The sequence below is a fragment of the Rattus norvegicus genome, chromosome 2, assembly GCF_021556685.1.
Source record: "Rattus norvegicus strain SHRSP/BbbUtx chromosome 2, alternate assembly SHRSP_T2T, whole genome shotgun sequence".
Lineage (NCBI taxonomy): Eukaryota > Metazoa > Chordata > Mammalia > Rodentia > Muridae > Rattus > Rattus norvegicus.
Genome location: NC_141535.1, coordinates 159471800 through 159499545, shown reverse-complemented (window position 1 = coordinate 159499545; position 27746 = coordinate 159471800). Strand labels below are relative to the sequence as shown.

The window sequence follows — 27746 nt, the reverse complement described above, 5'->3', positions numbered from 1 at the left end:
TATGCTTTGTCAATAGTTTCTGAAATTCTATGCCAGATTTATTCATTTATCAAGATTGTTTTGGGGTTGACATTCTGAATTTTTATTTTAATTAATTACATTATTTATTTACATTCCAAATGTTGCCCCCTCCCAGTCCCTTCTCTTAGAGTTCTTCACCCTATCCCTCTCCCCTTCAACTTTGAGAAGGTGCCCATACACACATCCCTTTTCCCTGGGGTGTCAAGTCTGTATAGGATTAGGCACATCCTCTCCCACTGAGGCCAGACAAGTCAGTCCTCTGCTACATACATGCCAGGGGCCTAGGGCTACCTCATGTATGCTCTTTGGGTGGTGGTTTAGTCTCTGAGAGCACCCCAGGGTCTGGGTTAGTTGATACTGTTGCTCTTCCTATGGAGTTTCCATCCCTTTTAGCTCTTTCAATCATCCCTGCAACTTTTCCAAAGGTGACTCCAACCTCAGTCCAGTGGTTGGTTGTAAGTATCTGCATCTGTCTCTGTCAGCTGCTGATAAAGTCTCTCAGAGGACAGCCATTCTAGGCTCCTGACAGTTTACATTTTTTAACAAAAAATTCTGTTTCTGGAATATAAAATAACAATGCCAATGACTCAGGGAGATTAATATTGGAATGTTAATATATTCTTATTGACGCACGGTTGTAAAAAAATACTAACTTTGTTTACTTGAGCAAGATATTTCACATTATTATTTAAGGTACCTATGATAGAATATATCTGAAAATAGAAAAGGAAGGAAAAGACAAAATTAAAGCATCTTTTGAATCTGATGGATGTCATGTAAAGAGTGAGAAAAAGCCAGAAAGTTACAGACAATACTTCCTGAACACCTCACAATTCTAAACTTTCTGTTGGCTGCCTGGTGATTAAATCACTGGCTCTTGTCACTGCTGACTCTGGGTATAATACACCAAAACCAGAACCGCGAGAACGTGAATATTTTAAGGAAATTGAGAAAAGAGAAAAAGACACAAAGTCACTGGCTTTTGCCCAGTCCTCCTCTCCTGAAGTGGGACATAAAGCAAAGTCTTTTCTGCCCTCTTGATCATGACTTGTTCAGACTACTCTCTCTACTCATGAAAAAGAACATCCTCATCTCTGAACCACAGAGAAAGGACTTGAAAAAGAGCATTGTTAAATTCCCTCAACACATACTCACTACTGAATAACACCCTCATTGCTCTTTCAAGTTTTTTCTGAACTATCCACACTTATATTAAACACACATATGAATTGGTTTTCTTATTTCATTTGGTTTTCATTCCTTAGCAAGATTCTTGTGTAACACAGGGTTCATATTAAGTAAATCAATTTGCTTTTCTTGTATTGATAATTAGGATGCAGTGAATGGAAGATTCCTTTTCTCCTTTATCATTACACTTTCCATTTCCTGGAGAGGTTATTAACACTATGTGAGACAGTGAGAGAAAAGGAAAGAAAATTTTGATGGGATATGATACAGAGATAGCTTCCTATAAAATTACTATATCCATTGTAAAATACCAGTTCTCTATAGTTCAAAGACTAATCTTTATCAGTTTAGTCCAGTCCAAACAATATGTTTAAAAAAATAAAAAAGGAAAGATATTGAGGCAATATAACTAGAAGATGAAAGGAAAGAAAACTAGAAATAATGAATGAAAGAAGAATGTTTTAATTAAAAAAATCCATCATGGACCTAAAGATAGTTTATGAAATTCACATGTCAAGGTGTCTTACAAATTATAATTGAGAGAGGGCTAAGGAGATGTGGTGATGGATGTGCATGTGCACAAACACTAGCAATTATTCTCTCCTGTTGTCAACTCTTTCTTTGTTCTGTAAATTTCAGCTGAGTGACAATTTCAAATGATTTTTCTTTTGTAAAAAAAATTCAGTTTGTCTTTATAAATGCTCTGATGTAGGTGATAACAATTTTTGGAATATTTTTTCTTGTTACAATCTAAAATATGTCAGCTATAAGAATCAAGGCATTCTCTTTTTTCTTTGTTTTGGAATGTCTACAACTTCACTGAGTACATTTTCTTTGACTGATCTTTGATCACTTCCTCTAGTAGACAGTTCTACACACTCCATCTAAATTAAAATAGTCTCCTATTCACATAGGTAGGTACATGTGTGCTGTGTCTCTAAATCTTTAACTTTTGAAAGGTAAGAACAACCCCTCTCTCCCTCCCTCCCCCTCACTATTCACTCTCACTAGGATAAAATAAAATGTTTTCAAGAAATACTTTGAAGCTTTCCTCAATATTTATAATAGTTTGATAATGCAAATTAATTCTATTAGAGACAGAATTTAAATCTGTACTGGAATAGCATTATGCCAGCATATATATGTATACGTATAATACACATACACATATCATTATATATACACATGTATATATGTATACACATACATATATACATATACATATATGATAATAGGAAATTTATAACAATAAGTTAAAACACTTTGAAATATTGAAGTTTAAATAAGATGAAGAATTTCAGTGTATAGAAATAATATTTTGTGATATAAAAATCACTTTCCAACTTCCTGAATTCATGTCATATCTAGCTATGCACTGTATAAGTCAGACCCTGTTTTCAAAGATCTAAAGACTCACAATAAGATGAAACATTTTTATGTTGTCTCCAAAGTATCTAATTTTTTCATTTAAACTTGTTCTTTTACAAAGGTTGGCAATATATACTGACCACTTCTCATCTCCCACAACTCTATGTCTCTACGACTCCAGCCTATTCTTCTTTTCACTAAAACCTCTTTCTCATATTCATGTCTATTTGTTTTCTGACACACTGAATTTAATCAGGTACATCTGTGTAATCATAGGCTTGAGATTATCAAGTGAGGCCTGGTGGGATTAGCAATGAATACATGTAATGTTTTATCTTGCAGCAGCCAATTATTCAGTAGTAAGCAGTAGGACTGTTTCTGTTCCTCTCTTTTCAATGACTGATTGTTGATGAGTCTTGTTATGATTCAAAATTGCAATTGATGTGATGAGCATAGAACATAGCAGTTCTGACCCATTCCCTGCATATCACACATCATTCTTTTTTCCTCCCCTTAGTGTTGACTGAACTTTAAAGGGGTTGGTTAGTACACATGTCTTACTGAAGGCTGAACCTTCAAACCTCATTTATTTTTATGATTCATTGACAGTCATAAGTTTCCGAACTACCTACTGCAAATAGAACCTCTGGTTAAGGCTAATGAACTTTGACTATAAATATAAAAATAGATATCTGGGGCTGGAGAGATGGTTCAAGGGTTAAAAGCACTATTCTTCCAGAGGTACTATGTTAAATTCTCAACAAGCACATGGTGGTTCACAACCATCTGGAACTGATCTGATGCTCTCTTCTGGTGTATCTGAAGACAGCTACAGTGTACTAACATATATAAAATAAATACATAAATCTTTATAAAAATAGATATCTGTAGGTAGTTTAAAACAATATAAAAAAAAGTGTCCTGCACTTTCCCACAAAAAGTCCACCTTTGGTACCTTTTTCTTTAAACTTTCCTTTAATCTATGATTTACTATACCCTCTACACTCCTCCTCCCTTTATGCCCAATTCTGTTACATTGGCTTTGCTATATAGCACATTTTAATTGGAAGGGAAGAGGCATTAAGAGACATACATTAAAGGGAGGATAGTTAATGCTAATGGTTATTTGAAGGTTTATATAAAAAAATCTCTTAACTTTCTTAAAAGAAATAAATATAAAGAAAAACTAAAGAGAATCACCAAATAATAGAGAAGAAAAATTCCCAACTAGACATCTTTGACCATCAAGTGATACCTCCAGTGCCAGAAATGACTTATATCTAATTGATCTGTTGGTGAAAGGATCCAGAGAATCATGCAAAATAATCCAGGCTATGCCCAAGTCTATTGGTTGCTCTATACAAACTGACGGCAAGGCCCTAATCCTGAAGACAAAACTCATATATCTCATTGAACACAGAGAATTCTAACTGGTGACTAACTAGAGTGTTTCCTCCTACTGACTAGTATTCATGATACTAGAACATTCTATGCACCAACCAAAAAGAAAGTTAACCAATCACCAGATCATCTACAAACCCTGTGATCTACAATGATGTCTTATCTGCCTAATACGCTGGTTCAATAGTGGACGTACTGTGAGAGAGTAAGGAAGCACTGTCTGACTAGATTTAAAGTCCACTAGATGGAATGCATGCCAGGTAGTGTAGGAGTGTCAAGAACTTAAACTAGATAGTCCATGGGCCTAGGGTGAAAAGTATTATCATTCTGTTCATGTAAAAGTAGAACTACTGCTAATGCTATTCTGCTACTCAGAAATTGTTATATAACCAGTGTATTGCTTACCCAGAATCAGGGAAGCCTTTTCTTCCAGGAGATGGGAATTAATACAGAAACTCATAGTATAACAATAAAAGATCTTGTAAAACTCTGATCTGGATGGGATGCCTCCATCAAAACCCTCCCCTCAGTGATCATGTAATTCTGAAGGAGTTTGAAAGATTTTAAGAGTCAGAGGGGATGACAAATACTGTGCAATCAATGTCTTTGAGACACAATGGAACTGACACAAATATGAGCTAACAGAGATCATAACAGCATGTACAAGATATTTATAGGTTCAAGCCAGATGGGGTCTCTAGTACTGAGAGGGGGAAGTGAACAAAGGCCCCATCACTTACCAAGAAGCTATCTCCATAAGAAATTGGTGTGCTCTCCTCCCAGCAACTTAAAAAAGAAGGAAATAAATCAGTCACTCCAAAATTGAGTAGAAGAAAAGAAATATTCAAACTCAGGTCTGAAATGAATAAAATAGAAACAAAGAAAAAAAAACAATATCAAGTCTCAATGAAACAAAGAGTTGGCTAACTCAGAAACTCAGTAAGATTACCAAGACTTATCCAAATTAACTAAAATAAAGAGAAAAGATCCAAATTAATAAAATTAGAGATGAACAGGAGAACATAACAACAGATACCAAGGAAATTCATGAAAGGACATATGTTAAAAACTTGCACTCCACTAATTAGAATATCTAAAAGAAATGGATAATTTCTCTCATACATATATCACTCCTGAAAAGTCAAATCAAGATTACATAACCAATTCATACAGATCTAGAGCCCTAGTGAAAAATAGATGTTGTCATTAAAAGTCACCATCAGCAACAGTACCAAAAAAAAAAAAAATGGCCCAGGGCCAGCTGGCTTTAATGATGAATACTACAAGACTTTTAAAGAAGAATTAATGTCAATTCTACATTCTAGAATAGTAAAACTATTCTACAAAGAAGGAATAATTACCCTGTACCTAAACCATACCAAACAACAATGAGAATTAAAGACCATTTTCTTTATGAACATGCATGTACAAAATCTTAATAAAAATAGTTGAAAACAATGCAACATACTGAAAAAACATCCAATATGATCAAGTAGGCTTCATCCCCGAAATGCAAGGATGGTTCAATATACATAAATAATATAATTCACCATGTAAACAGACTAAATGACAAAACCACATGATCATCTCATTAGATTTAGAAAAGGCCTTTGGCCAAATATAATACCCTTCATGCTACAAGTCCTGGAGAAACTAGAAATACAAAACACATACATTAAATTAATAGAGATGATTTATGATACATAAGTGGACAGACAACATCAACCCAAATAACCAAAAACTCAAAGAATTTCTATTAAAATCAAAACAAGACAAGATTGCCCATTTTCTCCATCCTTATTGAATAGAGTACTTGAAGTTTTAGCTAGAGCAATAAGATAACTGAAGGAGATCAAGTTGATAAACAAGAAGAGAATAAATCAAAGTATCCTTATTAATGATTATAAGATAGTATGCACAGGTGACCCTAAAATTTCTATGAGGTAACTCTTATAGCTGAAAATACTTCCAGCAAATTAGCATGACAAAATTAATTTATGAAAATCAATAGTATTCATATATAAAAATAACAAATGGACGAAGAAAACAATCAGGGAATAAAAGACTTTCACAATAGCCTCAAGAAACATACCTTTTCATAATTTTAGGAACTTTGTATGATACAACCTTAGGACATTGAAGAAATACACTTGAAGGATATGTAAAAAAAAACATTGCCAATGCTCATGGATCAGTAGCATTAATAATATAGTAAAAATGCCATCCTACAAAACTAATCTGTAGATTCATTGCAATTCACATCAAAATTCCAATATGATTCTTTACAGGTCATGGAAAGACAATTTTAAGCTTAGTATGGAAACACACACACATACACAAACAAAAACACAAAACAGGATATCTAAAGCAATACAGCATACAGAATCATGAAAGAACTTCTAGAGGAATCACAGTCTCTGATCTCCAGCTATAGTACAGAACTATACCTGTAGTAATAAAAGCATGGTATTGGCACAAAAACAGATGGGGGGGGGGGGAAGCTACTGCTTTGCTAAAGATATGTTGCAACCAAATGACTCCTAATGACATTCTGCTATATTTGTAGGTAAATATTTTCCTCAACCAATATCAGAGAAGCTTCCTCATGCAGTACATCCAGAGAAATACAGAGACCCACAAATGGACAATGTGTAAACAGTGAGAGACCTTAAACACTTGGTCCTGAATTGGATGACACCATCAAATCCTTTCCCTCGAAATACAGGGAACACTATAGAAGAGGGGAGGGGAAATATTTTAAGAGATAGAGGTGATAAAGAACAGGAAGGAAACAAGGCTTTTTAAACATAGCAGAACAGATGTGCATACAAAGGACTTAACAGAAACTACAGTAGCAAGCACAGGACATGCACAAGCTAAATTAGATGGGGTTTTTTTGTGTTGAGAGATGAAGTGGACACAGGCCCACATGTCTACCCTGAAGCTATCTCTAATTGATAGCCACTTAGAAATGATAATTTAGTTTTCTCGAAGTTAGTCTTACTGGGAATAGATACCATTCTCAAGGATAGGCCCCATATCCAGCAGTAGATAACCAACATAAAGTAAATTCAATAGTATTTTTGAGGTTCTTTGTCTCATAATAATTTTTCATGGCTTATTATTTTTATCCATCAGGTGTTTTGCTTATATTATGGCTTTTACTTTTTGGAATTTTGGGGGGGGGGTGAGGAGGATCCTGTCGGTTAACATGTGTGTAGAATTCTGTGTCTATGTGTATACCTTGTGATTTTTCTTTTGGCTTTGATTGTTCCTCTGGTTGTTTGTTTTGTCCTATTCTAGTTTGTTCATTTGCCTGTCTTTTGTTATTGTCATTCTTTAAATGTCTGTTTGTCATCCAAAGATAGGCAGTAAGTGTCTGGCCTCACATGGGAAGGGATGTTGAGAGGATCTCATAGGAGTTCTAGAAAGTCAACCCAGGATCAGAGAACAAACACTGCATAAGAATATTTTTCAACAAAAGAAAAATAGAAGAGAAAGATGGGGAGGAGAAGAAAAGGTAGAAGCATCAGGAAAGGAAGAAGAGAAGAAGGAGGTAAAAGCAAAGAGAGTGTGAGGGCATACACCAGAAGAAATGCAGAGGCTGCTGGTGGGAAATTGGTGATGGGTATTATTATATTTCATTGAATACATGAACAAAATTATCTAGATAATATCTTGGGTCTAAGATAATACTTCCATATTTCCATGATTTCAAAATAAAAGACATTTTTATTTTGGGGATGAAAAGCATCTCCTTAACAGAGATAACTTTCTAATAGTTTGGTGGTAGAAGCTGCGGCCATGTATGCTCTGTGCAAGAACTCTATCATTTACCCATAACCCTAGAGCTAAACATGCCCTTCAAAAATTTATATTTTATGATTTTGCAATTGGAGTTTTATTTTTATTTATTCTCACTCAGAAAGCATAGATCAATCATATAATATTTGGAACTCTGAGAACATTAAACAATTATGTTTGCACAGTAAACGGCAGCATCTTATTAAACAAATCCCCAGCATGGTGATTCATATATACAAATTGATCTATACCATTACTTTCTGGTAATGTATGGCTTGTGGTATTTTCCATTTGTCTTTTCTCATTGCAACTTATAGGCTGTGGATTCTTTCCATGATTAGAATAATGTCAAAATATATAACCACAAGGAGTCATCATTGCACTAATAAATCAAATCCTCTCATAAAAGCTTTTGATTTAATTTCTCAGTCTAAAATGACCTCTTCTATTAAAATCCCACTCACTTACAATAATCTATCATTATGCCTGTCTATCTCTTCCCATCATGAACATCCCGAAAGCTGAGACTGCTTTATGTTTTCTTGTTTCTGTTTTAGACCTTGTCACCAGCATTTAGGAAAATGACTGGATTTAGTATGCATTCAACATGCTATTTATCAATTATCTGAAATGATGAATTTGATTTTAACAATTTAGCATAAAATGTTTTTCCCGGGTCCAAACAATGCTCTGTGAGACAGATATAAGAATACATGCAAAGTTCTTTGCTCATTAGTAGTAACTGTAGATCCCAATACATACCTTTACAGAATGTTAAATATAAAGTTGCTAAAGGGACTATTTAAAAGGTTTTGCGTTTTCTCATGGGGTGGTATTTCACTGGAGATTAGAGGAATTAGAACTGTAAAGTATGGACAAGAACAAGCCATTCACAAGCCGACAGAATGTATATTATAAGCACACAAAGAGAAAAGGCAAATTCCTCAGGTGTAAAACTCGTTGATATGTCCAAGAGACAGAAAGGAAACCAGTGTAGCTGGATCTTGTAAACAATGGGAAGCATGAAATGAATGATATGTGGGGAGGAGGATTTAAGTAATTAATCAGACTCAAGGTCTTGTGGATAAGCCTGGCTAGCTTTGAACTACTAATCCTCCTGCCACATCTTTCTGAGTACTAGGATTATAGACAAGTGTCACCAGGCTTGACTCAGATTACAACTGAAAACCTCACTGTCGTTTGGGAAGAAGAATAAAAGGAACAGAGAAGAAGAGCAGAAACAATTGCACAAAACAGAAGAAATCTGTGTTTAAAGTCCTGCCTGAACCAGTAACACTCAATGGACGAAATAATCAGAACGAGGACAGGGAGGAGAAGGGAGGGAAAGAAGAAAAGAAGAAAGGGAGGGAGGGAAGGGAAGGAAGAGAAGAGGAGTAGAAGAATGCAACAACAGTAATAACAAGAAAGTCTGCAAGGTAATAACAGACTTTTCCTGTTTTCAGAGAATTCTTTTCCCTGGAACTAAGGGAATCCTATTAGTTCATTTCGGGGCTTCTTCTCACACTGTAATACATGTGAGAATCATCCTTGTCTTTCATTACAGTACAGTTCTAACTCTAGGTTCAAAGGGGAACTTCAGGTATTACATTTGATTTTTCTATATTTAGTTGGTATACTTTGTTATGTACTTACTGAATGAAGTGCAGCAAGTTAAAACAGGCAGACAACAGGTCACCATCAATTTCAGCTTACTAGCAATTCCAACTCACATCAGTTTCCTTTGAAATTTGAAACAGATTTTACTATGCGTCTCATGTTGTCATCAAACCTGTGTTCTCCTGCCTCAGCCTTCATGTGAAACCTGCCCATTACTTTAAAGACTCGCTGTATCTTTGTTCCTGTGATCTATGAATTCTTCTCCTCTAGTAATGTATAAAATAAAATTTTATACATAAAATTTATAAAATGTATAAAAACTACAGCAAGTTATAATCAAATCACTAGGAGGTATGAGAATTTTTCCTCATCTGACTTTATTTGGAAAACCTTATCCAACCTCTATTTTCTCGCACTCCCCTTATGAGTCTACAGTGACCATTATTCTATTATTTATCAAACTAACTTTTCCTCTTCCACGTGAGTATAATTTAATATAGCAGTTCCATACATGTGGTTGAAAATAGCATGAACCCTTTTATGTAGCTGAATAATATTCCACTATGTATTTAAACCACATTTTCTTTATCCATTCATTCAGCTATGCACACCATGATAAATAAAGTACTGAATTTTGTGAATGGTCCTGAGATAAATGTGGGATAGCAGGTATCTATTTAACATGCTAATTTCACAGCCTTGGATATATATCCAGAAGTGAATTAGTTGGATAATGAAAAATTATATTTTTATTATTTTTGGATTCTACATTATTTCCCATATACTTGATACTAATTTATGGCTGTTTCAAAAGTACATAAGTGTACTTCTCTTTGTATCCTGAACATTATTTTCTAATATTTTCCTTTCAAACAATAAAACAAATCATGCCTCTGTCTGTTGTACACAAAAATCAACTAAAAATATCTAATTATATGACTATAAATGGTGAACCATTTAAAATAAAACAAAGGGATGCACTTCCAAGCATATGTAGAGATAACAATTTTTAGGTAAAACTCCAAAGCACAATCAACAAAATCAAAAATACACAAGTAACATTATATCATCTTTATGCTATTCTTTTTTAAAGGGATGACTTGCTGATAGTACATTCAGAGTAATATGTTTGCTACACAAGAATGAGGATCTGAGTTCAGTACCCAGCACTCACATTAAAAGACAAAAATCAAAACTGAACATATTGTTTTACACAGTTGGATCCCTATAGGAAACTGGCTGCATTTGTATCCTAATTAATGAATTTGAGGCCAATGAGAGACTATCTCACAAAACAAGGTGGACAGTTCTTGAGGAAGGTACATGAGGCTGTTCTCCAGACTCCACATGCATGTGTATGCTCAGACACACACACACACACACACACACACACACACACACACAGTAATCTATCATGTCAACTGCTGCAGTATTTTCAAGATAAATCAGATGTCACTACTGCAAATAGTTCAATAAATATAGTTTGAGAACTAAGGATTTAGATAATGCCATGAGGAAGATTTAGCTATATTATGAGAACATGTCAAAGTTGGATACAATTAAAAAACAAAATTGAAATTTATATGTCTGGTTTTGAGAATTCAGCACTATACTGAAAATGTCAATTACAATTCATAACAATTCTAATGCAGAAAAAGTGTCATGTGTAGTAATCATTTCCATTGCATGAGTGAAATTTTTCAAATCACAGAGAATTAAAGAGAAAGGGCTATCAAGTCAATAGTGAAATGCTGCTTGTCTCAAGGCTTCGTATTTTGAGGCCCGGTGAACATTCCCAAATAATGTTCAATAATTGTTATTCCTTGAAGGCCCATATGTTAATCCCTGGATCCTTGTGTTTTGAGGAGGTGATGGAACTTTTAAAAGGCTTGTCCTATTGGGTGATCTTGGGAGGACTCTAGAATCCCCTCTGTTTTGATTCCTGGACATGGTATCATCACTAACTTGACAAGAAATCCCACAGTAGATCTAAGGCCCAAAAGAATATTCCCACCTCTACTTGGACTCCAGCCAGTAGAGCTATGATCTATAATCAACCTATTTGCTTATATACAAATCACCTAACATATTTTGTTGTAGTGGTAGAAAGCTGAATATCCAGTCAAGAAATTACAATTTCATATTTGCCTTTTTTCCTTTTTTAATTTTTTTACATATCTACAATGAATTTTAATTGGTTTCATCAATTACCATTTTTATCTCCATTTTCCCTTCCTCCCCACAAAACATCTTTTTCCTCTCAATACATCCCTATTCTACATGTGTGCATATGTGTGTGTGTGTGTGTGTGTGTGTGTGTGTCTGAGTTTAATTATACATGAACATAATGTGGAGTTGCTGATAACTGAACAATTTCCCAGCCATTAGACCTCTGAACAGACCAGCAACCAGAGCCTCTGAAGCCCTCTCCTCTTATGTAATGTTGTAGGGCCTAACTTCATGTTAGTTTCATGTAGTAACCACAGCTCTAGTGAATTCATGACTGCGAGGGGCTAGTCAGGTCCAGAATATATCTGTTTGCATACACATACCCAGTCTGTTCTAGTTGTCATATTATTTCACATTTACATTTTTTAATTAAAGATGGTGGACCATTTCCAATTCTATACTCTGGTGTTTTGAGTTTTGGAATCTAGATCTCAAAGATCATGATGAATATGAAGGTATTTTTATGACTAACATACTTTGGTGCTATGGTTATTCAGGATTTTTTAAAAATATTATACATGACTGGGTTTCTCTGGGTAAGAATTTCAAAATAGTACATTGAAGATATAGAGATTAACAGATTTTTCTATGTTTATCTTCCACATTTGTGAAAGAACACAGTTAAAAATAACAAGCCCTTACTTCCAGTATTATAAAAGCAACAGCACATTGCAACATAGATCATAATTAGGAAAAAAATCTTCAACCAGTACAGTGGTACTTTGGGGACATGCATCTAACAGGAACAAAGTATGACTTCTTTTTGGCTTTAAAAGGTTATTACAATATTAATGACTTGCACTTCATTCATTTACTCAATTTACATTTATGAAAATCATAAAATACCTACATTTCTGATAGAACTCATTAGACTAGACAGTAGATGTTACAACTGTTTGATGTTTTTCTTTATGATTTCTGTCCCAACTTTGAAAATTCTTCTTTTTATTGCTAGAATGTAGAGTTAGGATGTACTACTGTGCTTTCCCTTCAAGAAAAAGTACTTAACTCCTAAAGTAGTGTAAGAGTAACACTTGGCATTATTTCCCTCCTTTGTTGGGCACACAGGATATAATAGTCTGGTTCCAGATTCCAAACAGACCAGGTAAGCTCATTCAGCTCCCTGTACCACCTTCTCCTTCCAACCTCTCTTCCAGAGCTGTTGATTCCAAGAATGGCAAAACAACATAGCCTCCACTACTACCACCACCTAACTTTGGCCATATATATAAAACTGACAAAGAAGAAACTCAAAAATTAAAGTTTCAAAAAATTCTCTGATCTATCTCTATTGTCTCTTTCTCATCCTTCTTATGAACAGAGAAAGGTTCATGACAATTTCAGCCCATTTTTGTAACAGATCAGTTTTATTCTTTATAGCTCAAGATAAACTGAAGAAAAAAGGGAGAGTCTGATTAAAGATCCAGTCACTTAGATAAGGTCTGAGACTTCCACGGTCTTATACTATCAGAACAATACAACCTCAATCAAAATATCACAAGAGCCGTCAGAGCTAATCGCATTTAGAAAATCTGTGCTAAATTAAACGACAATTTTGAGCTATTTCAAAATGATTAATACAATTAATTCTTATAATATATGCTAAGAAATAATAACAAAGTTGAAACTCAACTTGAATTTATATGTAACATAATCAGTGAGATCAATTATGAAAAAATTACTGACTTTTTCCTGCACAGATGGTATTTCTGACACACAGCAGGAAAGCAAACACATTAAGTCTCTTCTAAGACTAATGATGATGGATTTGCAACTGATCCTTATAGAGTTAGAGAATATTTTTTAAATACAAAAATGATATCATGACCCAAGTCAATGTCTCCATGAAATGATAAGATTGCCTGTCCATTGTTTGCCTCATGAGAACATTTCAAAGGAGTGAATGATCAACCTCAGGAATCATGTTAGAATTTTCAATGTTAGTAGTGGTAGTATTATTTTTTGCTATGCAGTATACAATAATGTATAACAATTTTGTTTACCAGGTTATTCTTTCATTTAATGTCTTATTATTCTAATGTTGACATTAGTGAAAAAATGTCAACTGAATGGTACCTCAGGGCCCCATTCTAATTTTTTTTTTACTGTATGAGAAAATTTATTTTCAATAAACAAAACATTTTAAAAGGATTACAAAGTACTTAAAAATTCAAAACATATTGCTCCTTTCATAAGAAGTGTTTTTTTCCCATCCTTATTAAATTGGGTATTTCTTATTTACATTTCAAATGTGATTCCCTTTCATGGTTTCCAGGTCAACATCTCCCTAACCCCTCAACCTCCCATTCTATATGGATGTTCCCCTCTCAATCCTCCCCCCATTACCGTCCTCCCCCCAGCAATCCCGTTCACTGATGGTTCAGTCTTGGCAGGACCAAGGGCTTCCCCTTCCACTGGTTCTCTTACTAGGCTATTCATTGCTACCTATGCAGTTTGAGCCCATGTATAGTCTTTGGGTAGTGGCTTAGTCCCTGGAACCTCTGGTTGGTTGGCATTATTGTTCATAAGGGGTCTCAAACCCCTTCAAGCTCTTCCAGTCCTTCCTCTGATTCCTTCAACGGGGGTCCTGTTCTCAGTTCAGTAGTTTGCTGCTGGCATTCGCCCATGTATTTGCTGTATTCTGGCTGTGTCTCTCAGGAGAGATCTACATCCAGTTCCTGTCAGCCTGCACTTCTTTGCTTCATCCATCTTCTATAGTTTGGTGGCTGTATATGTATGGGCCACATGTGAGGCAGGCTCTGAATGGGTGTTCCTTCTGCCTCTGTTCTGAAATTTGCCTCCTTATTTCCTCCCAAGAGTATTTTTGTTCCCCTTTTACTTACATTTGCATTTTGGTCATCCTTCTTGAGTTTCATGTGTACTGTGGATCTGGGGTAATTCGAGCATTTAGGCTAATTTCCACTTATCAATGAGTGTATACCATGTGTGTTTTTCTGTGATTGAGTTACTTCACTCAGCATGATATTTTCTAGTTCCATCCATTTGCCTATGAATTTCATAAAGTCATTGTTTTTGACTGCTGAGTAGTACTCCATTGTGTAGATGTACCACATTTTTGGTATCCATTCCTCTCTTGAAGGGCATCTACGTTCTTTCCAGTTTCTGGCTATTATAAATAAGGCTGCTATGAACATAGTAGAGCATGTGTCTTTGTTATATGTTGGAGCATCATTTGGATATATGTGCAAGAGAGGTATAGCTGGGTCCTCAGGTAGTGCAATTTCCAATTTTATGAGGAACCTCCACTCTGATTTCCAGAATGGTTGTACCAGTCTGCAATCCCACCAACAATGGAGGAGTGTTCCTCTTTCTCCACATCTGCTGTTGCTGGAGTTTTTGATCTTATCCATTCTGACTGGTGTGAGGTGGAATCTCAGGATTGTTTTGATTTGCATTTCCCTTATGACTAATGATATTGAACATTTCTTTAGGTTTGTCTCAGCCATCCGACATTCCTCAGCTGTGAATTCTTTGTTTAGCAATAAATCCCATTTTTTAATGGGGTTATTTGTCTCCCTGCAGTCTGACTTCATGATTTCTTTGTACATTTTGGATATAAGTCCTCTATCAGTTGTAGGATTGGTAAAGATCTTTTTCCAATCTGCTGGTTGCCATTTTGTCCTACGGACATTCTCCTCTGCCTTACAGAAGCTTTGTAGTTTTATGAGATCCCATTTATATATTATTGATCTTACACCATAAGCCATTGGTGTTTTGTTCGTGAAAATTTCTCCAGTACCCACATGTTCGAGATTCTTCCCCACTTTTTTTCTCTTAGTTTGAGTGTATCTGATTTGATGTGGAGGTCCTTGATCCACTTGGACTTAAGCTTTGTACAGGGTGATAAGCATGGATCGATCTGCATTCTTCTACATGTTGACCTCCAGTTGAACCAGCACCATTTGCTGAAAATGCTCTTTTTTCCATTGGATGGTTTTGGCTCCTTTGTCAAAAATCAAGTGCCCATAGGTGTGTGGGTTCATTTCTGGGTCTTCAAATTCTATTCCACTGGTCTATCTGCCTGTTTCTGTACCAATACCATACAGTTTTTATCACTAATGCTCTGTAATACTTCTTAAGTTCAGGAATAGTGATTCCCCCAGAAGTCCTTTTACTGTTGAGGATAGTTTTAGCTATCCTGTTTTTTTGTTTGTTTTGGTTTTTTGTTTGTTTGTTTGTTATTCCAGGTGAATTTGCAAATTGTTCTGTCTAACTCTATGAAGAATTCGTTTGAAATTTTGATGGGGATTGCATTGAATCTGTAGATCGCTTTTGGTAAAATGGCCAGTTCCACCATAAGCCACTTCTACCAATACTTTATATTTGCAGTCGATCTTCTACATTACACTTGCTTATTTTCCTGGGTCAAGGTAAACTACCATGCACTTGAGGAAGTTAAGAAAACCTTCTCAATGTGGGTTGTTTTCTCTTACCATATGGCTCTATAGACCAAGTCTAGTCTTCAGGCTTGGGGGTGACTGTCTTTCCTGTCTGAATTACCATGAAAGCTCTCAAACACGCCTTTTAAAAATCTATATTGATTAAATGCAGGTTTATTGATCTATTTCCATTGTCAACATTAGACTAACGTTGTAAAACTTTAGGTAACAAACACAACATTGCAAGAACATCCAGCTACTCACCAACCAACAGTCATAACATACTCTTCCTCAGGTTTCTGTGTTTCATGGTAGGAATATGATTTATTTCTTCCTTGTTGAAGGATCTCTAATCTCCTAAACATTATCCACTGGGAAACATTGGGATTATCCTGAATCCACTAAAAGCCTTAATTAAAAAACTGTTCTTGCTTTAATTACATCAAGGAAATACCATAGAGAAATGGGAAAATAGAGGGAGTTCATATGGACTGGTCTCCCGGATTCCATCTTTCTCACTCACCTGCTGTGAGGTCATTGAAAAGTCAGTGTGTGCAGATAGCTCAGGCTTCTCTGAAGTGGCACTATTGCCATCCATTCACGGGATTTATTATATTAAAGTGGTAACTATTACTCTATGAAATAAATATAGAAAAGGTCTTATGATACAATAGATGGTCAGTAATATTTTTATATTTTAAGAAGCATGGCTAGGCCTGTGTTTCCTGCGGTTGTCTGTTGCAGAATTAAAGCCAAGCATTGTACCTTCTAATTCATGTCCTTCACTCAGCAGGGTGAAATTAATGACCCATAAGAGAAGCACAAAGGTTGAAATATTTCTATGATTTAATATTCCACAATGATTTTAATAAAATGTAATATGAAAAGTGTATGTCTATAGGCACATGGTAGAAAAATAAGGGAATTTACAGTAGTGGAACTTAATTTGGACAAAATCATAAAATCTAGTAACATGAGTAGAGAAAGGTTTTCTTATTGCTACCACAATCTTTCTCTTTCCTCATACTTTTTTATGTATGTTCATTTTGTTACCCTCTTACTGTAGATTCAAGCATAAAATTACACTAAATGTTTATTTTTGAGAAACATTACATGTAACTGTGACAGAAATATGAATTAGGTTATTTTTAATTTTTCATAAGTCAATTGACAATTTTGGTATGTGTGAATTTCTAGGTTTTCTATTATTTTCTATGGGATATAGCTATATGTTTTGCTGGTATCGTGAGTTGATTTTGCTATAGTTTTGTAGCACAGTTTGAAATCAAATTTTTCTGATACTTTTTCATGCTAGTCCTAGCTGTGCTCTCTCTCTCTCTCTCTCTCTCTCTCTCTCTCTCTCTCTCTCTCTCTCTCTGTGTGTGTGTGTGTATTTCCTTATGAGTTTTGCTATTACTTTTCTTAAAGAATGGAAAACATTACTTTTGTAATGAAAATATTGACTCTTTTTAATGCCTTTTTGTGTAAATCCATTTGATCAACACTACTTGGATTGTTTGCAACCAGTGAACATGGAATAATTGGCCATCTGTGCTTGGTTTTTTTTCGTTTGTTTGTTTGTTCTGAATTGTTTTGTTTGTCTCTTTTTTATATAAGATTTGTAATTTTGTGGTAGGTCTTTCAAGGCATTTCTTACATATATCCTTAAGTAATCACTGTAGCAGTCTTGTGAATAGCAAGGCTTTTCTGATTTCTTTTATGGATCACTTATTATTGTCTTAAAAAGACTACAATTTTCTGTGGGCTGATCTTTTACCTTGCAAATTTTTAGTACTCATTTATGGAAAAATCTTCACTAACTGATGACAGAACTGACTATTCCTATGAAGAAGAACAAAATTAGACCCTCTTCTAATAATCATATGCTAACAAAAATTAAAAATTAATTAAAGATTCAAATCTAAGATGAGAAACTATAAAATTTCTGAAGAAAGGGAAGAGTATACAACATGGGTCTGAGAAATAAATATTTGGATTAACCCATAATAGTACAGATGGCATAAGTAATGAGAATCTCTTCTGACTTCTACAGAGTAGCCACAAAAATGCTAGTGCATAGACAACCTACAAACTACCAGGGGCCTTGAACGCCATACATAGAATGAGACATTAATGTTCAAAATATACACACTGTTCAAATATCTCAGTAGGGAAAATACAAAGCAAAGTGCCGATTAATGAATGGACACAGGGGATCTGGACAGTTTTCAAAAGTAAATATGCAAATTTATAGCTGATAAAAGAAAAATTCTTGAAATCTCTAGAAACTGCAAAGCCTGCACTAGATATGAACTTCATGGCCAACACCATAAGCTGCATGTAGCATTAAGCTCAAAGATACAATGATGACACTCTCAGAGGATGGAAAATAAACGAAAAAAGAGGAAGGACCTGAGGCCAATGGGCATTGCAAAGGTCAAAACTCCCACTGAGGTTCAACTATTAAGTGCTGTGTTTCTCTCCTTCAGTCACAAATCAGATTAGACATTGAAATGGCCTGTGTACAAATCTCAGCCTTCTTCTTAAGAGGGTTTTCTCTTGTCACAACTTGGTATTGATTCTTGGCTGCAAGTCTATGCTTTTGATGTTAGGCAAGTTTGCCTTATTTCCTCGATCTACAAAGTGGATATATAACATACCTGACCACACAGGAAGACTGCTAAGGTTCTATAAACTCATCCACAAAGGTTCTTAGTATTCAATAAACATTTGGCATGTAGCAAATTTTTAAATTTAGCCATCGTATCAGTAAAGACTCATTCATTTACAAAGGAAATCAATTCCATTTGACCTCAAAGAAAGTTACCTGTTATGCATATCTATGCTAAGGTAGAAATCAGTGCAGAAAAGTCTCACTTTGGTTCTGCCTATGCCACCAGCTTATTAAAATGCTTTGAGAAGGTCACATTGTATTTCCAAATTTGTTGTGTCTCACCTGGAAAATAAACCGCTAGCTCAATGTCCTCTATATCTCTTTCTGACACTAATTATTTATAATCCAGTGGATTACTAGATAAAAATAAAGAGACACATCTCCTATCTGGAGTAATAATCTTCCATGAAAGCAGTGGTCAGGGGAGAAGGAAGTAGATAGAAATGAAAATACATAAAATCAAAAAAGTAAAACGAAACTGGTTGCCAAAAGCATATGTTAAAATGAGCATAAAAAATGATTTCTAAAGACCTAACCAGATGAGATAAATAGCAAACTGTAAACCATGAGAAGAACACATGTATATCTTTAAAAGCAATGCACCTATATTAAAATGTATAACTTTCATAATATGTTAATTTTCCAACATACTCTAATACCTGTCATTTACATCAATGAACTTTTTTCATTATCTCCAGCAATCACTGTTTCAGGAATTTTCTTTCTTGCTTTATCACACCACAAAATCTAATTAACAACCATTTAATATTGTTGCCAAACTTTAGATTGTTAGCTGAAAACTATTGGTGGCATTTAACCCAATCTTTGCTGCCTTATGTTTTATTCCAGAAACCCATAGTACAATCAGAATTTTTCTCAAGGCAAAATAGCCCAGGGTCCTCCATCTTTCTACACTATTCTGTGCTCCCAGCATAATGATACATGTCCCCATTTTAGCTGAACTAAAAATGCTGTAATTCCTGAGGTACAGGACAAGAAAGGAAACTAGAGAATGAGTCAAAGGGAAGAAAATGGAGGCAACAGTTTAAAAATGAGGACATGTACACACACAGAGCTCTAGCTGAGAGTCAGAGCTAAAAAGGAAGGGAAAATGTAAAAAGAAAAGTGAAATCCTGAAATCTAAAACTTTGCCATTTTATGTAGGTACAAAATCCCTACCAGATGCTTGCTGTGTAATAATGCATCTACATCAAGCCAGAATCATCAGATGATTTACATGAAAGGCTCAAACAACATTATTACAGATAGCATTTTATGATAATAACATTGAAATTACGAGTGTAACCTAAAGTTAAAAACTAAAATGACTTTCATACATTACCATATTTCTTGAAGGTGACAAATGAAAAAGACTGGCATACACATTGCTATGAGCTAGAATGTCAGTATGTAATTTATATAAATTATATCACTTAATCTCACAAGGTAATATTAATTTAGAAAAATCAAATTAAGACAACAAAATAATGAAGTCAAAATCTGAAGCTACATGATAGAAAGTACAGCTGAGGTTTGAATCTAAGATATTCACTTTTGAAGAAATATGTAAGTCTCAGAAGATAACCAGAGATATCCCATTACAGAACTGTTTTGAATATATTTTTTGTGTTATCTTTTAAAATAAATAATGGAAAACATTTCACAACAGCCAAAAATATCAATTCTGGATACAAAAGAATACATAGGCACAGATTTAAAAACTGACTGAAAAAAAGAACCAAATAAAACAAATGTAAAAGGAAAAACACACTAGTTGTAACCCTTCCCACTAGGGCATCAGAAACTGAAGGGGAGTTGTTCTCAAATTTCATCAGATTCCTGAGGTAAGCTTGTGAAAAGAGACTATTTGGCTTTCCTGTCGACTTTTTCAGGTTAATGTGTGTGGGAGAAAGATTAAAATCTTTAATTCCCAAAACTGTGTTTTGGTCTTGCTGCAGTCTCATGGGTTCTTTTTTGAGAACACTGTCCACTGTATTTAATCTTGATGACCAGTGAGAAGATGTCTATACCTAATTTGAAATAATATAAAGTAGAAGGAATGTGAAAAAAATCTTTAAAAGGTAAGTTCAAAAGGAGCGAAATGTATAGAATTTAAAACTGTCAGAAAATACTATTGAAATTGTTTTCTTTTTTGTTTAGTTTTTTTGGGGGGTAATATTTCTTTTTTTATTTTTGGTTATTTTATTTATTTACATTTCAAATGTTCTCTCTCTTCTAGGTTTCTTCTCCACAAATCCCCTATCCCATTCCCCCACCCCGCCTCCTGCTTTTGTGAAGGAGCTCACCCACCCACACACACACTCCCACCTCACCATCCTACCATTTCCCTACACTGGGGGAAATCACCTTCACAGGACCAAGGACCTCCCTTCCCATTGATGCCAGATAAGGCCATGCTCTGCTACATATGCAGCTGGAGCCATGGATCACTTCATGTGTCCTCTTTGGTTGGTGGTTACTCCCTGGAGTTCTGGGGGGTCTGGTTAGTTGACGTTGTTCTTCTTATGAGGTCGTTTACCCTTCAGCTCCTTCTGTCCTTCTCCTAACTTCTCCATTGGGATTCCTGGGCTCAGTCTGATGGTTGACTGCAGGCATCCATATCTGTATCAGTAGGGCTATGGCAGACCCTTTCAGGAGACAGCTATATCAGGCTCCTGTCAGCAGGCACTTCTTGGCATCAGTGATAGTGTCTGTCTGGGTTTAGTGTCTGCAGATGAGATGGATCCCTAGGTGGGGCAGTCTCTGGACGGTCTTTCCTTGAGTCTCTGCTCCTCTCTTTGTCTCCGTATTTACTTTAGACAGAAACAATTCTAGGTTAAAATTTTTGAGATGGGTAGGTGGACCCATTCCTCAAACAGGAGCCATGCCTAACCTCTGGATATGGTCTCTATAGCTCTCTATGTCTCCACCAAACGTTTCTCAGAAAACCATGACTCTCTTTCTATTTGGGGGGACTTAGTTTTTATTTTATCCATGAGTATTGTTTTTACATCATTTCATCGCAGTCTCCTTCTTCCCACTCCTCCAGTGCCCCTAGTCCTAATAAAATTCATAGCCCCTTCTTTATTATACACATCTATTATCTATCTATTTATAGCCTAATGATTCCATTTGATACTGCTTACAAGTGTTTATCACTGACTTTTGGGGATTTGATAAACTGTAGATTGTCACTGGAGAAACCTGATTACCCCTCACCCAGTAGCCATTGATTGACTGTAGCACTTCATCTCAGGTGAGACCTCATCCACATTAGCATGTCTACTGATGCTCTCATTATGCCAGCCTTGCTTAAACAACCATTTTTTGTTGAGGATTCATGTGTGCATTTTCCTTGTCATGTCAAGAATACACAGTTTTATAGAACTCTCCTGGTCCTTTGGTTGTTGCAACCTTTCTTCTATTCCCTGAAATTTTTAGCATGTTTCTTGAGCCTCATCTGTAGGTGTTGCATTGTGGAATCTCTCGGTTAGAATTGATCACACCATGGTAACTTGTAGTCTGTATTTTGACCAGTTGTGAACCTCTGTAATAATGTCAATTGGTTGCTAAAAGAAGATTCTTTGATGAGGCATGAGAAATACACAAATGGGGATATTTAGCCAGGCTGCTCATCACTTTATTTTTCAGAATTTGCAGATAGGTAGAATCATTCTTTGCTTTACTCCTATGGCAGCTTGCAAGCACTTTCCTATGAGAACCAGGTCTCAATATGGATACCACCCATCAGTTCCAACTCTTTTCTTCCAAGTTCAGTTTCTGAAATATGTAGCATCTTCAGCAGACAGGTCTTATCTTCAAGTTCTGGTGGACAGCAGAGTGCAAATGGTAATATATTATGTTTGAGATCTCTTTTTTTAATATTTATTTATATATTTATTCACATGCAACAATAGTAATGATTGAAGAATAAAAAGCCATGGATTTAAAAGAGACAGTGCATATGCAATGTGTTTAAGGAAGGAGAAAAAAAAAATATATATATATGTGTATGTATATAAATATATGGATGGGGATGTTCACACAGGGTATCTTTGTGTAGTCCTGACTGTCTGGAACTCACATGGATCTGCACACCACTGCCTCTTGAGCACTGTGATTAAAGGCAAGTTTTGAGATCTCTTAGACTTCCTTTACCTAGACAACTTCAATAGATATTTTTCATACCTGGCATCAGAGATTTTGTTACATAGTTCATGCTTCTTCAGGGAACATTATCAGCCTATGCATCACAAATACCTCTGTGTGTTTGTGTTTGTGTTTGTGTTTGTGTGTGTGTGTGTGTGTGTGTGTGTTTCTCTTCCTTCCTCCCCCTCCTCTATGCAGGCATACAATCATGTGTGGACACACACATACATTTTATTTCTATACATAAATCTTGTAAAAGTAGTTCCCGATGAGATGGAAGAGAATTTGTAATTCATTTTTAAATTCAAAATACCAAGCACAATAAAAAGTAGGGTTTTTTAAGCAGAATTTTCTCTAATGTAACTTCTTTAACTACAGTGGGTTCAAGCATTAAAAAGGAATGTTGCTCACTGATTACAGGCCTTTGGGAGAAGTACTTAACACGAAAAAAATAGAAATCATTCATCAATGGAACACCACTGTCAGTCATTGAAGTAGAGTGGGAGTATGCCTTTATATACAAAATTAGATTATTCTGCTTGAAATACCTTCATATAATCATATACATCACCAAATTCCAGGTTTAGTTCATACCTATTCAAGACTAATATTAATAATAACAAAGAGGAAAAGAAGGAAGAAAAAAGAGAGGAAAGGAGATAAGGAAGAAGGAAAGAGAGAAAAAGGCAACAGGTTTAAAATTTTCTGCAGTGTACTAGTTGATTGGTTTTTTTGATCTACCTCTGGAATCTGCATGACAGTCCCTTTTTATCCTGTTATCCTTGCTTTGAAGTTCGTTCTCTATATTAAACTTGCCAATTTAAAAGATAGTTAATGGCCACCACTGTATCAACCTAAGCCTCTACATCATTTTCCTCTTCTCAGCTCAGAGATACAAAAGCAAAACAGAATTAGTAAATGCTATGAAATGTTATCATTCTTCTTTAAGATTCTTCTGATTCATGGAGCTTGCTAAATGGACTGTGGCATAATTATAGCAGTTGAACAGCAATGCAGAGTCACAAAAAGTATCCTTACCTGGCCTGATACTACACTGAGCAGACTGCCCATGAGCTCAAATTGCCCTAACCTTTGTCTTCTGAGTGTTTGGATTTCAGACCTGCACCACCATTCACAACCGCAGGCTGCATCCTCTTACCTTTAATCTCTTACAGAATACAGGGAATTCTTTGAGTTACAGCTTCATCAGAGGACTGCAGACACTCCCTTCTTATGCATTCTGTACAGCTGGGCAGGGAGACTGACAACTCATTTTCTAAGTAAGAGTGGAATATTAGTTGGAATAGCTTTAAACCTGCATAGTGCTCTTAAATGAGCAAATTACACCTTGAAGGTCTTGTAGCTGAATCTCTTTCAGTTCATGTCTTGTCAGAGAATAATTCTCCAGGAGCACAGGAATGAGATGAGGGATCAAATGACTAGGAAAATGAAACATCAATCATTTAAAAAAGTCTTCTTAAACTGGCATGGGCTTTAATCCTCTAAGCAACCTGGAATGCTGAGGCCAATGCTCAGGAATGCTAGATTATAGTAAAATTTAAAAGGTCAGATTCTCCAAATCTGATATTTATTTTGAATGAAATGTGATCCTAGAAAAATTCTAAAGATAATACATAAACGGTATACCTGGAAAAAATCTTACAAGCACATGGTCAGGTACTGACACTGGGGTTAGTTTCTTCCTATTATTATCTCCAAAAATAGTAAAGGAAGCATCTTTAGTGATTGTCAAGATATTATTTTAAAGGACATTTTATATTTGCATTTATTCCATTTGTATTTAATATATAATCTAGTTAGTTTAAAAACTAATTAGAACTAAGCCAATAACTGATTTAATGGTTTTAGAACTTTAGAATTCTAAAGTTAATCATTTGTCTTCAAACATTGAAGTATAAACTTCATTTGACAGTCCTCCAGCTTGATTACAAAAGCAAACAAAAACACTTGGGTGGTAGAGGCATGCAGATCTCTGAGATTCTGTTGTATCTAGGACAGCCAGTGCAATACAGTTAAATCCTGTCTCAGAAAAATAAAAGCAAAGCAAAACAAAACAAAACAAAACAAAACAAAATACCCTGAAACAATGTAAAACTACTTTTTGTTTGTTTTCATATTTTGGTGGCATTTTCTTTGGATGTAGTTAACAATGTAAAATGGCTTTCCATGCCCTCAAATATCCTTCTTCTCTTTAAATGTGACATAATAAAAGAGATATATGAGAGATGGAGACTCTGTTGATCAATTACAAAGACATTATTCTGCTGTTTTGCTGTTTCATAACTTTCTTTGTAATTTGATATTACATCTTTGGTCCAATTTAGAGCAGTGAACATACTCCTCTCTAATCATCTTGTCTGGGACTCAGCACTTCTACATGAAGAGCCATTCAGCATCCTGATCTTTCTTATTAAAAGGTTCTTGCTGTACAATTATTTTCTTCATCCATTCAGGTTACCACAACTCCTCATTTCAAGATACATTCCTATCTCAGCCCACCTGATGCCACATCTTTTAAACTTCTTTTCAAGTCACTGGAGACCAACAAGAAAATAGAATATATGAGAGAGAGGCAAGGTATTAAAAAATGGCTTCTGTTAGTATCGTCCTGAAGGAAAACCCAAAGAGCCGAGGCAAGAATTTCACCTGTCTATAGGAATTTGAAATATAACTTTATATTTTCTGACTGTTAGGAATTTATTAACATCCATTTTACAAAGATGGATTTGGCATTTTTGAGGTACTAGGAGGACACCAGTTATGCCCAAGAGTTTGTAATACATGTTCTCACTTCCTCCAAAGAAGACCTGCTTCCATCTTTAAATATATTTATATTTGTGGAGTATAATGCAGACAAAATGTCAAATTCTGTTTATTATGGAGTACTGGAATATGATACCTTACCACACAGGAAGATGGTGGGAATATCTTAGAGAATTGTCAACATAACTCCCAATTCCATTTCCTGCACCCAATAAGTAAGGATTTAAAAATGAAACTTGTATTATTAGGTAAATGCACTATCGTTAAATCTTTTTTTTACTTTTTTTTTCAGAGCTGAGGACCGAACCCAGGGCCTAGTGCTTGCTAGGCAAGCGCTCTACCACTGAGCTAAATCCCCAACCCTCATTAAATATTTAAAGTGAGGAAAAATAAAACAAGTTATTTTGATCTGACATCTAAAAGGTGTTGATGCTCAAATGAATAATTGTGATGTAGTTAACTTTGGTATCATTTTAATACAACAAAGATAGATTCTAGGATGGCATTATAAATATTAAGAAATTTATTTGCCAAAATGAAGACAATGGATGAAAAACAGATGAATCCCAGATAAAAAGGATTCTACCAATGTTGGTAGAAAAACACAGTGTTGTTAATGAAATAACAACTAAAAGTATGGTGTGGGTTACATGTATGTTTTGGAAAGGGACAAAAACTTTGGCTGTAGATTATGGAATCAGCTTTACATCATTTAAGTTTCAGCAAAAATATAGATATTTTAAATATATCTGCATAAATTGACTCAGATATAAATTTGTGATGGGTAGGATAGTTTTAAATCTTCAGCACCAAGAAGGGGTCTTAGATCACACAATATTTTCAATCTAAACCATAAAAGCAGAGAAAGAAGAGTCAAGCACAGAAATCTCACCATGTAAGTATAGAAAAGAGAAAGAGGAGGGAACCAGAGGCACATAAATTTCAGCAATCATATGAATGGAACATCTGCTATAACGAGACAGCAGGACAGTAACTTTAGTACTTACTAATTTATAGCAACCACTTATTAGACCATTTATCTGAGCTTAATAAAACAATTATTTTGAAGATATTAATAATTGTGTGTTTCAATTTCAATGTGTATGTAAGATATTTACACAAAAACATCTGATTTTGTGCTAAGTTTTCAAAGGCACAGAGATTAATAAGACATGACTTTTGTCTTCATGAGACATCTTCGACAGAGTGCTCAAACACTTTACTGTGGCATATAGTTACTATTTACATGTGACTCAATAATTGTTCAAAAGAACTACAATTTAATTCTCAGAGGTAATGAAGAATAGATCAGCCTATAAAGTGCCTGCTACACAAGGATAAAAGCCTCAGTTTGATGCTCCAACCTATAAGGACACATGCTTTACTATGTTCATATCAGCCGTATTTATAACAATCAGAAGCTGAAAAGAACCCAGATGTCCTTCAACAGATGAATGGACACAGAAAGTGCGGTACATTTACACAATGGAGTACTACACAGCTGTTAAAAAACAATGACTTTATGAAATTCATAAGCAAATGGATGGGACTAGAAAATACCCTGAGTGAGGTAACCCAAACACAAAAAAACTCACATGGTAGGCATTGACTGATAAGTGGATATTACCCCATAGTTAGGATTCCCCAAAATACAATCCCCAGACCACATTAAGCTCAAGAAGGACAATCAAAGTGCAGATGCTTCAGTTCTTCTTAGAAGGGGGAACAAAAATATTCACAGGAGGAGATACAGAGATGAAGTGTGGAGAAGAGACGGAAGGAATGGCCATCCTGGGTATCCAGCCCATATACATACAGCCACCAAACCCAGACAATATTGCTGATGTCAAGAAGGATGCTGACAGGAGCCCTATATAGATGTCTCCTTAGAGGCTTTGGCAGAGCATGATATATACAGTGGTGAATGCTTGCAGCCAACCTCTGAACTGAGAACTGGAGGAGTTAGAGAAAGGATTAAAGAACAACAATACCAAACAACAAGAGTTCCCAGGGACTAAACCACCATCCAAATAGTACACAGGGACAGATCCATGGCTCCAGCTGCATATGTAGCAGAGGTTGGCCTTGTTGGACACCAATGGGAGGAGAAG

The 27746-nt window shown here is 35.3% G+C and overlaps 1 long non-coding RNA gene across 4 annotated transcripts in view; it reads right to left on the bottom strand.

The window, feature by feature from the left end:
• LOC147996301 (uncharacterized) overlaps window positions 1–27746 on the bottom strand; it is a 425118-nt gene that overhangs the window by 377592 nt on the left and 19780 nt on the right. For all 4 annotated transcript variants that reach the window (XR_015671867.1, XR_015671866.1, XR_015671870.1 and 1 more), the window contains exon 2: window positions 4719–4764. This is a non-coding gene — a long non-coding RNA (uncharacterized LOC147996301). The remainder of the gene's footprint in view (window positions 1–4718; window positions 4765–27746) is intronic.